A 12644-nucleotide genomic window follows, 5' to 3' on the forward strand; every position below is an offset into this window, starting at 1 on the left:
CTCGCGGCGTCGGACCCCCTCACCTCCTGCTGTCCAACTGCCCGTGCAGCCCACCACTGGCCCCCCGCTCTCTCCCCCACCCCCACCGCCCGGTGGTATCTTGTTGGACACAGCTGCGACCAATTGTGACGTCACCAGCGCCAAGGAAATCCCAGACGCTCCTCTCACGTCTGTTGCTACGGCCTGCAATGTTAATGGGGGTTCCCCCAAAGACTTGCTGGGCTCAATCTTGCAGAACCATGACGTCACCGATGCATTAGCATACTCTACTATTGACAGCATTGACATTGACATTACCGCAGAAATCCTACCCACAATGTCTGATTCCACCACCTGTACTGCCTCAGTGGTCAATCTAAAAAATATTCCCCTCTGGTCCAAACTGTCTATCGACAACGCAGGCTGCAAAGATAGCTCTCCGGAACTAATTATTATTGGTGATAGTTTGATTAGATCTGTTGTGATTCCTGGCGCCATAAATTATTGCCTCCCTGGTGGTAAAGTGTCGAATCTAATTAATTTGGCCCCTGCGATTGTAAACCTCCACCCTACAGCACATACTAATAATAATAATTCTACATGTTGGCTCAAATTATGTTTTGAGCAGGGCCTCTGCCAAACTCAGGGAAGACATAGAACTTCTTGCCACTACCTTACAGAATTTAGGTAAAATATGTATTTTTTCCGGCCCCATTCCGGCCCCCTCTAAAAGCCCTGAACATTTCAGCAGACTATGGAGCCTGCATGAATGGCAAAATAATTTTGTCACACCACAGGAATTGGTTTCATCAACAACTTCGACAGTTTCTGGACACGTATTAACTTATATAAACAAGATGGACTTCACCCCAACCACAAAGGCACCAAGTTATTAAGCACTCACTATATCCAGTTCATCGCTTTCAGTTGCAACTGACATGCTCCACAGCATGATCCCACCATAGCCTCACATGACAATAACCACGAGCATCTCCCCCTGGGTCATGCTGATTCCATTTCCATTTCCTTCTCCTGTCCGCTATCCATCCCTGTTCTCATTGGGACTAGACTACCTTCAATTAATTTCATCTCTCGCACAGTCACCCCATCAAATCTCATTCATATTCCCTGTAGACCCAAGACTCCTCCCACTAAGGCCCTTCCTTTTAAAATGGCCCTAATCAATGCCAGGTCAGTCTGTAATAAGCCCTTCATCATAAGGGACTTTTTAAAAACTCATCAGCTTGATTTTCTCTTTTTAACTGAGACCTGGTTGAAAACCCAAGACAATATAACAATAAATAAACTTTGCCCAGCTTCCTGTAGTGTCATTAGTTCACCTAGGACCTCTGGCCGTGGAGGTGGCTTAGCGGCAGTCTTTTCCAAAAGGTTTGCTTGCCGCCCTGTGGCCACTGGTAATTTTAATACATTTGAAGCACTGCTGCTCAAGATTGGATCAGCAAACCCTCTTTTTACCTTACTATGTTATCGTCCACCATTAGGCTCCAAAAGCGAGTTTTTATCAGAATTTCCTGAATTTCTATCGTCCATTGTGACTAAATTTGATAATCTGACCCTAATTGGTGATTTTAACGCTCATATTGATAATGCCTCTGACAACTTTGCTCAGGATTTTATTAATATTACTCAATCGCTGAATCTGACTCAGTATGTGTCAGGGCCGACCCAAGACCAGGGCCACACTTTGGACCTTGTCTTCACACTGGGTTTAAACATCAGCACTTTATGCATTGATGAGTTCTTTGTTTCAGACCACAAATATATCACATTCAATATAGATTTTATCCCCGAATCCCTTCCCAGTACACGGCCAATCTGTTCTCGCTCACTCAACAGTGGCTCTGCTGACAGGTTTTCCTTAGTTTTCGCAGACCTTAGCAAGGATGGTTTAATTCCAACACCAACGACCAGGTCGAACTTTTCAATCAACTCTGTCTGTCCACCCTGGATATTATAGCTCCCCTCAAAACCAAAAAGATAAACTTGAGTGCTTCTAAGTCATCCCCTTGGATAAACGATGACATCCGCACATTAAAAAGAGAGTGCAGAAAGGTGGAGCGTCGCTGGAAAAGGTCCAACCTACCACTGCATTTTAACCAGATGAAGGTACTCCTCTCCTCTTTTAATGAAAAAATTGAAGTTGCAAGAACTCAATACTTCTCCAATTTAATTGACATAAATAAAAACAAACCTAAACTCCTTTTTTCGGTTATTAACACCCTGGTTAACCCCGCTCCTCCCCATATTCCTGTGTACTCTAACAACGACTGCGAGCTATTCGCATCATTTTTTCTAGATAAAGTAAACCATATACGGTCCAACATAGCACCTCCCTCCACTACTACAGTTGCCCAGCCCCTCCTCCAGTTCCCGTACTCTGCAATTTCAATACAATCATCCTAGAGGAACTTCTACCTATTGTCTCACACATGCACCCCTCCTCTAGTCCTGTTGACATTGTCCCCACCACACTTCTAAAATCAGTTTTTGACAGCCTAAGTCCCTATATTTTGTCTATTATCAATAGCTCTATCTCCTCTGGTTGCGTACCTGATAACTTCAAACATGCAATTATTCAACCCCTTCTAAAAAAAAAAACCTTGACCCACTAATCCACAGTAACTACAGGCCCATCTCTAAACTACCACTTATCTCCAAGGTCCTGGAAAAAGTTATCTGCAACCAACTAGTTCATCATCTCAACCATAATCACATTTTCGACAAATTTCAGTCTGGTTTCCGTCAGAAACACAGCACTGAAACTGCACTGATCAGAGTCTTAAATGACATTATTATGAAGTCTGATGTTGGAGAATGCACAGTACTACTATTGCTGGATTTAACTGCAGCGTTCGACACCATTGACCACTCCATCCTCCTCCAGAGGCTCCATCAGTGGGTGGGGTTAAGTGGACTGGCCTTAAACTGGTTCTCCTCCTATCTCTCTGGGAGAAGCGTCGCTGTTGCCGTTGACAGTTATGTCTCATCCTCCGCCCCCTTGACATGTGGGGTTCCCCAGGGTTCTATTCTGGGTCCAGTTCTTTTCTCAATTTATATGCTACCCCTTGGTAGTCTGATTAAGAGCTTCAATGGCGTTGCCTATCATTTCTATGCCGACGACACCCAGCTATATTTCTCTTTCAAGCATAAAGACATCAATAAACTCTCCACCCTACGTGACTGTCTCACAGCAATCAATAACTGGATGGCCCTAAACTTCCTTCAGCGCAATTCAAATAAAACAGAAATCTTAATCATAGGCCCTGAAAGCATCTCCAACGCCGTTCGACTCTCCCTAGGCCCTCTGGCCTCTAATATAAATGAGTCCGCCAGAAATCTGGGTGTCCTCTTTGATAACCGCATGAACCTGGAATCCCATGTCAAGAAGGTCACCCAGTCCTGTTTCTTTCACCTCCGTAATATCTCTAAAATCAAGCCAGTTCTCACCCCCCAAGATCTAAAAAAAATCATCCATGCCTTCATCTCCTCCCGCCTCGACTATTGTAATGGACTCTACACCACCCTCAGCTCCTCCTCAATCCATAAACTTCAACTAGTACAGAATACAGCTGCCAGGATCCTAACAAACACACCCCGCAGATCTCATATTACTCCCGTACTTGCTACACTCCATTGGTTGCCCGTGAAATCCAGGATCAATTTCAAAATTATCTTAATAACATACAAAGCATTACACGGACTGGCTCCAATCTACATCTCTGAATTACAGCATGCTAAACCTAACACACGTTCACTCAGGTCCTCCGATAAAGGCCTTCTGTCTATCCCTACAACCAGACTCAAAACGAAGGGTGACCGCGCATTTGAAGTGGTCGCCCCCACTTTGTGGAATGCCCTGCCCCTTGAACTGAAGAATGCAGAGTCTGTCGACGGTTTTAAGAGATTGTTAAAAACGTATTTATTTCGCCAGCACTTTATTTTATGATATATATTTTTTTGCTTGATTTGTTGCATTTTAATGTTTTACCTTCTACTGTTTGTTTCGTGCCCTTGTTTTAATATGATTGTTTTACCTGTTGTACAGCACTTTGTAACATTGTTTCGAAAGGTGCTCTATAAATAAAATGTACTTACTACTTACTTACTTACTATATCCCAAGGTTTTTTAATGGGAAATTGGAAAATAAACTGACATGCTTGGCTAAAGTGACTAAAGTATTATTTTTTTCCAATATCACAGGAGGCCTGATTAATATCAATAACAATGCTTGGACAACAACTACTCTAGGAACTATACACTGATCTGTACATTACTCAGATTACTGTATACCAGAAGTTTGTTCCCTGTTCCATAGAGCACCAAAGTCCTGACGTCACTGTATTTTTTTTTTGCATTATAATCCCCATAGGGGGATTTTAGATCTCTTCATATAAGAACTGCGTTTGAAAAATAAACCGATCACCCCGGCCTTTTCACTCATATGGATATGAAGCATCGACTGAAGGTGGAAATGTACAAATATACCCAAAGAGTAACAAAATAAGCGTTAGAAACGAGTCAAATAACCCAGAGACTACATTTCCGGGTAGGCGGGTGGCTGCATATGCCTGTCGCACAACATAAACTGAATGTTAATTACGTTTATTTTTATTTTATTGATATTTAATGTTTCATAGTTAGTACGAGTTGAGTCACCACCAGCTGAGCTTATGTCAATGAGGAATCTCAGGAACGCAATGTGTTGACAGCTGGGTGTGACGTATATTAGCAGCGACATTGCCTTCATATGTAGTTTCAAGGCTTTTGCGGCCGCATTAATTCCATTTTCTCCAGAAACTGGCTGTATCAAATATTAATGAACATCATTAACGACACACAGCCACCCCCCTGACAGAAAGGCTGAGGTGGTCGGTTCATTTTTCAAACATAGTTCTTATATGAAGCGATCTAAAATCCCCCTATGGGGATTATAATGCAACTAAAAAAATACATGAACCTGTGTACTGGCGCCCTCTACTGAAAGTGACGTCAGACTTCGGTGCTCTATTACATTTTCCAATGGCTTTGGTTCAGCATCAGATTTGAACAGGAAACATGAATGTGTTGTGTGCGTTTCCAGTTCAAGAGACACAGGTATACCACCTTTGAAAACTGGAAGAAATATAATGTTTGAATTAACTTGCAGGTACAAGAAAGGTTGGATAAAGGCAGGTAGTGTATAAAGTAAATAAATAGTTAAAGTAACTACAATCACAACAATTGATTTCTTAAACAGATTAATTTATTGAAATGAATATATTAAATCAATAAAAAAATGCCCTGGGTTTCAAATATTGTAAACATCAACAGAAATAGCAGCAAACATTGCTGGAACAAATTAAACAGACAAAATAAAACATATTGAGCAACATATATTGCAACAGAGAGGCTGAGACCATGCTGGAGGATGCTGTAGGGTTCTACCAGCTCCTGAAAGAAAGTAATAAAAAGGGAAGGAATTACAGTATGTTCTGCTTTTACACAACCTCTGCATTAGACTTGTTTACAACAGGGTCCACCATTTTCAATTAATCCGAAAATTATCTACATAATGGCCTGCCACCAAGCACCTCGTGCATATCGGAGATGAACTGTACAGATGTTTCTTCGCCCCCATCTGTCCCTGAGACAGTTTAAAAGAAATTTTAAAAGAAATTTAAAAGAAAATTAACTTAAAAAAATCTTAATAAAAACACAAATATATTAGAGCTGCGTTCGCTTCCCGCGTTTGCGCGTCTTACTTGTACTTCTCCCATTACTGCTGGTTTAACCTAATACTCTGATTTGGCATCAGCAAAGCAGTGGGCTTTCTCACCCTCCTTAGCAATGCATGTCGGGCATTTTAAGGGAAATGCCAAGCCCACACACTCCACCCTCCATGGCTCTGAGATCGCATCCAGTCAATTGAAGCTATATTAAATTGGCTCACGTTTTTGGCAGTCGGTGAGAGAGCAATATAGTAGTCCAAGTCCTGTTGAAAGACTTTTGGAATGTGCTGGTATGATTGCACTGTCCATCTTTATATATATACATATATACATATATATATATATATATATATATATATATATATATATATATATATAGGTGGCTGATGTCTCTGACTTCTGTAGATGCTTTCAGAGACATCACAGGTTCAATGGACCCGTCTTCTCTGGGCCTGCACTCTCTACCAACTGGATGAAGGTTGGCCACATGGCTGTGATAATAGGTCACTGTAACTTTAAATTATTACACCCTCTTTTTATAGAGCACCAAAGTCTGACGTCAATATCGGTAGAGGGCGCAAATCCACAGGTCCATGTACTTTTTATTTGCATTGTAATCCCCATAGGGGTATTTTAGATCGCCTCATATAAGAACTGTGTTTGAAAAATAAACAAATCTTCCAGGCCGCTTCACTCATATGGATATGAAGAATCAACAAAACGCTATTGTTACCGCTACTGAATTAGTTACATTTTCGCTAGAAACAGACTGTATCATATATAGTGACTGACTGTCACAAACGACACAGACGCCTCCCTGACAATGACACAGAGACAGCTTGTTTATTTTTGGACCACAACGCTTTATTATGAAACGATTTTATTGTTGTTTATTTCATTGCCCATGTTATTCTCCATAGAGAAATTACTTATGTGAACCGGGCAGAACCAGGGGATGAGCGAGTGACGTCAGGACTTCGGCACTATAGTTGTCACCCCATAGAGTGCTAGTTTCAAAATAATGAGTTTATTTCATAAGCCTACTGCAGGTGCATCTAGGGCAACCTTGGGTCGCAACATTACAATGGACTCCCTCCTACCCAGTTCCCAATTCAGTCAGGCCAGACATGGTTAAAATCCTATGGCTGTAGGATTTATTCAAGATAAAATGCAGGGTACAATACCTCAGGGTGGGGACCATAACACAAAACAACGGAAATCTAAATACAAAGTTGACAAAAAGAGGTCACCCAGCCCCTACATACCGAATACATCTAGACTATAGAGCACATCACAAAGCTAAAAACTGTCAAAGTAAAGTGCTGCTGGTGCTTAGGACTTGGCGAGAAGGAAGACATCAGAAGGACTGACAACAGGCAGCTTTATAGGTGAGCCTGGTCAGAGAAGCCAATCACCAGCAAGGTCCACCTGGTAGTTAGCCACTCACATTCATACACCACTCAGTCTACTCACTCAATCACTACTCATCCCACATTCACCCCAGCTGGTCCTCTATCAGTCACTCCTCACTCACTCACACGAACACTGAGGAAAAAAGGACAGAGCAACACAGGAATATACACATTATGACCCACCATAACACTAGTGTAAAGTAAAACACACGTGGGGAACTGGCTCTATCATACAGCCGGGTATAGCCTCGGAAACCCAGACGTTTTTATTTCCAGGGAGAAAAAAATAAGGCTGCATCCGAATTTCTAGGGTTGTTCCCTACTCCTTACCCCCCATACGGGGATCCAGACTCTAGTGGACTCTGTAGAGCGGCGCAGTCCCTCCCCCTTTCAGAACAACGAACAGCCCAGGAAATGAAAACGCAATGCATTTCCCCATAGGCAGTTTTTATTTAATTTATTTAAAGACCTTTTAAGCGTACGAAGCCAACTCTTGTCGTGACAAATCAACACACACAATATTTTGGTTGTTTTTCTTCTTTGTAATTATTTGTTTGGTCCAAAATATTGTGTGTGATGTCATGATTTGCCACGACAAGAGTTGGCTTCGTACGGCGCTTAAAAGGTCTTTAAATAAATTAAATAAAAACTGCCTATGGGGAAATGCATTGCGTTTTCATTTCCTGGGCCGTTCGTTGTTCTGAAAGGGGGAGGGACTGCGCCGCTCTATAGTGATGATTTGGGACAATACTCCCTGTATGGGGAGCACCGACTCTGATGTCAATATCGGTAGAGGGCGCTGTAGGTCTGCGGGTTCATGTACTTTTTATTTGCATGAAATCCCCATTAGGTTTTTTTCAGATCGCCTCATAAAGAACAGTTTGAAAAATATACAAATCATCCCGGCCGTTTCACTCATTTGGATATGAAGAATCAACTGACTACAAGAAACCAGTCAAAACGCTGCTGCTGAACTTTCGCTAGGAACAGACTGTATCAAATAAGTGACTGCAGGCTGTCACCTCCCTGCAAGGACAGTTTGTAAAGTTTTAAATTCATGAATGAATTAAGAAAAGATAGGTTAATGAAAATATGTTTGCAGGCATTTAGGCCTATATGTCTATGATAAAAAGGTTATTTTAAAATAACACTCAGGCCTATGATTATTATCAATAAATTAATATTAGGCTATATCCATTATCCAGCAATATGAAAACAGTGCACCACCTTGACAATATGAAAATATCAGCAGCATGATTGATTAACCACATGAACCCCTGCTAATCTTGGGGCGGGGGATACGGCAAAAATAGCCGATCTATAAGCAACGCGACGTCCGTGTTGTGAGCTTGTATCGGGTACTTTTGGTAAAGAATTACCAAAATTAGCCGATCTACAAGCTCTGCTCACAATACGGACGTTTGGTGTTAACAGAAACAGCAGTCCAATAAATGACTGCCTACATAATGAAGTTTTAATGTATTTATCGCAATTCAATGATATAATGTTAGATAGCATATTTTTAATTAATTTATTAATGAATATTAATAAAACATATGTTCGGACACAATGAATGTGTCTCACGTGCATGTATTTAGCCTACGTTTGTGATAAAGAATCTCACAAATATATTCTACAGCAAGCAACTGATTCCTCTCCTAACGTCATGCGCTGGGCCTGGGTGATACAGTGGATCAGATTAGTAATACTATTGCAAATGAGTAGATTTATTATAAACTAGAACTGCACTCTGTCGAGTGCATACTTGCTTGTTGCACACTAGTAGGCCATAAATGGCCAACTAGTGCGCAAGCAGAGCCGCAAGTACTTTTGACCGTTATAAACTGTCACTTTTGATGCGTATGCACCGTCCCAGCAAATTGTGCCTGATACGGAGGTACGGCAGTGGTGCCAGATTACATACATGTATACACAGGAGCATTACCTTTAATCCTCCGAACACTAAAACATATCGTCATTACGTCACCATCGAAAACCAATTACACTCTGGCATTGGGTCCTTTAATCCACATATCATTCATCATTGAGAGCTAGTTATACATATACTATATATATGCTGGGACCAGATTACATACATGACCATATGTCTTACGTCATCATTGAGAGCTAGTCATACATATACAATATATATGTAATTTGTAAGTTGATTAGCGGTATACTGTGGTTACTTTGCGCCAAAAACCGTCCCAGCCAACCCGCCACTTTTGATGCGTATGCAAATAAAACAGCAAATTGTGCCTGATTTGCTGGGACCAGGTTACATACATGTATACACAGGAACATTACCTTTAATCCTACCAACACTAAAACATATCGTCATTACGTCACAATCGAAGACCAATTACACTCTGGCATTGGGTCCTTTAATCCACATATTTCTTACGTCATCATTGAGAGCTAGTTATACATATACACACCATGTACTCTGGTCCCAGCAAATCAGGCACAATTTGCCATTTTATTTTACAAATTACATATTATATATAGTATATGTATGACTAGCTCTCAATGATGCCGTAAGAAATATGGTCATGTATGTAATCTGGTCCCAGCAAATCAGGCACAATTTGCTGTTTTATTTGCATACGCATCAAAAGTGGCGGGTTGGCTGGGACGGTGCATACGGACCGGGCAAAACTATTACTTGCGCGCTCTGCTTGCGCAAGTAATAAAATAAAACAATTTCAATTAAATGCACAGATAATTTGTCTCGAGATATATGTAGCTTCGAGATCCGCCAGGGAAGGGAAAACGAAAGTTTAAAAAGTACATTTGTGTTGAGTTCTTTCGCTGGTTCAACTTCTGCCTCTTCTGAGTTGGAGCGCAATGAGCGCATGCATGCAGAAGCAGCGCACGTGCGCAAACGTGTGCATGTGCGCTCAAGAGCGAGCTTGCGCAATGCATTATGGGGCAGATTTGCTTCGCTGTGTTTTTGTAGTGACCATCGGATGCTCCCTACAATTCCCGGTGCATTGTGGGATACTTCAGTCCAAGTACTTTAGGGTGCAAAAATGCTCACTACACATTCATTATAACTGTACACTACACTATAACAAAATGGCGGAACCCCAAAATAGTGCACTATATGGGGCATAGGGAATGAGTTTCAAAACAACTAAGTCTGGGACCGAGTCCACTTCAATTTGGCGCAGTAGCGCAAACGTCGAACACTCTCTGTTGATTCATGATCGTCTGCACCTTTGCTAAATTGACGCACACCCGTCCACACACACACACACACACACACTAGACTGCGTCTAGATTCTCCCGGCGGATCCTGCCGCTGCCTATGCCATAGAAAGCATATGTGGATGGCAGACCCCAGGCTATGCCGGGTAAGGTACAAGGTCATTTTATGTATAAAGTTTCAAAACAAGTGTTACGAGGTGGTGCTGTGCAATACAAATGACATTCAAGTTTAGCATGTTTTACGAGATCTAGATTCATTTAACTTCCCATGCAGCCTGCATGGTTTCTGTCCCTGGATCTTAACCCATTGAGGACGGAAAGGAACCCCTTTTGGTGTTTTAATGTTATACTTTAGCTTGTATTGAAACAGGCCTATAATTCTAATTCTGGTGGGTCCTTGACATGAAAAAGTTTGAGCACCACTGACATAGAAACATTTTTTCCAGAAAACTGTTGAAAAATGATAGCATTGACGGTCCGACCCATCCCCATTCACTCACCAGATCTCAACCCTGTTGAAGTATATTATATGGCAGATTTGGGGACATTACAGACTTTACATAATGACTGGCTATTTTATTTACTACTTTTACCTTTCATATATCTTATTTAATTGTGTTGTTGTTGTGCCCGCTGTTGAGAAGCTTGAAGTACAACAATGTCTCCATCCATCCATCCATCTTCAACCGTATATCCGTAGTCGGATCGCGGGGGCAACAGCTCCACCAGAGTGCTCCAGACTTCCCTCTCCAGAGCAACATTAGTGACTTCCTCCTGGGGGGATCCCGAGACGTTCCAAGGCCAGTGAGTCGATGAGTTTCCTCCAACTGCGCCTTGGTCTGCCGAGGAGACCCCGGGGTCTCCTCCCAGTGGGACGTGCTTCGAGGACCTCCCTAGGGATACGCCCGAGAGGCATCCTAACCAGATGCCCCGAACCACCTGGAGCCCATCACACACCGTTTGCGACCGTCTGCGGCGCGACGCGTTGCCGCGAAATAGAACTGTGTTCTATCGGCGCGCCAGGCGACGCGACGCGACGCGGCGGAGGGAGCCGGTGTGCGATAGGTTCATTGAAAATAATGGAGGCTTCTGCGGCGCCGCGCGACGGACGCAGCCGGTGTGTGGTGGGCTTAAGCTGGCTCCTTTCCAGGCGAAGGAGCAGCGGCTCTACTCCGAGTCTCCCTCGCGTGACTGAACTTCTCACCCTATCTCTAAGGGAGATGCCAGCCACCCGTTGTATTCGCGACCTCATTCTTTCGGTCAAATGTCTGTCTATGTAATGTATGTACACTACTGTACTGTATACATTATAATGATCTTTAATAAAACACAATTAATTGGATCTGCATTGGCACTTGGACCGCTTTTTATACCACAACTTTATTTGCCATTATTGTAAATGCTTGTAAATCTGCAGGGATACTGGGGTTTTCAAGCCAATTAAGATAACCCATTTTGGGCGGGAACCCTTTTTGGTGTTTTAAAGCATTATGTTATACTTTAGCTATTGAAAAATAGCAGATCTACAAGCTCATAGTAGGTCTGCTATTTTTGAATCTTTGAATATATAGTGAACATTTTAACTAAAATCTTTGCCTGGAACAACATATTTTCAGATGGGGGGGGGGGCGGAGGCATATTACATATAATTTTTGGGGTCCTTGACATGAAATATTGAGCACCACTGATACAGAAACATAAGGTTTTTCAGGAAAATGTCAGGATTTTTAAGACATTTCTTTTCAATTCAGGCCTATAACCAGCTTGACTGTTGAAACAAGCAACGTTTGGACTCTCCAGGCGTTTACTTAGAGAAGGTGAGTATGTGAATGAGTCAGAGAGAGGTGTGCGTGGGAGTTTGATCCGTGTTAGAGCATTGTTTCTCATCAGAGCTGCAGGGTGGAGCCCGCACATGCGCACGCACGCACGCACGCACACACACACACACACACACACACACACACACATAGGCAGGCAGGCTGGGCTTGCCTTGAACAAACACACACTGACTGCGTGTTCAGACACAACAGCATGCCAGTAAATTACGTTACATAGTAGCACACCTGCACCAAACAGTTTCACTGAGATTAGCTGTATGTGTGTAATAGTATTGGGTGGGATGGAAGAGATTTACAAAAAGGGAGAAATGTATGCTGTATTGCCAAAGTGTCTTCGAAAACGGTTTCAACATAGCACAAGATTTGTGATCAGTATATTTGGCCAAATAAAGTCTACAATATATCCAGATTAAAAAAAGGATAATAATAATAAGGTACCAGTGAGTAGCAACATGCCTATTCACATGTGGTTAGT

At 42.2% G+C, this 12644-nt stretch overlaps 1 protein-coding gene across 1 annotated transcript in view; it reads left to right on the forward strand.

The window, feature by feature from the left end:
* The window catches only part of LOC308318779 (uncharacterized protein), a gene marked incomplete at its 5' end in the record, with an annotated part of 473522 nt that overhangs the window by 287017 nt on the left and 173861 nt on the right, over positions 1 to 12644 (forward strand). The window lies entirely within an intron of this gene.

This window comes from Protomyctophum bolini, assembly GCF_963924005.1.
Source record: "Protomyctophum bolini genome assembly, chromosome: 7".
NCBI classification, from domain to species: Eukaryota; Metazoa; Chordata; class Actinopteri; order Myctophiformes; family Myctophidae; genus Protomyctophum; species Protomyctophum bolini.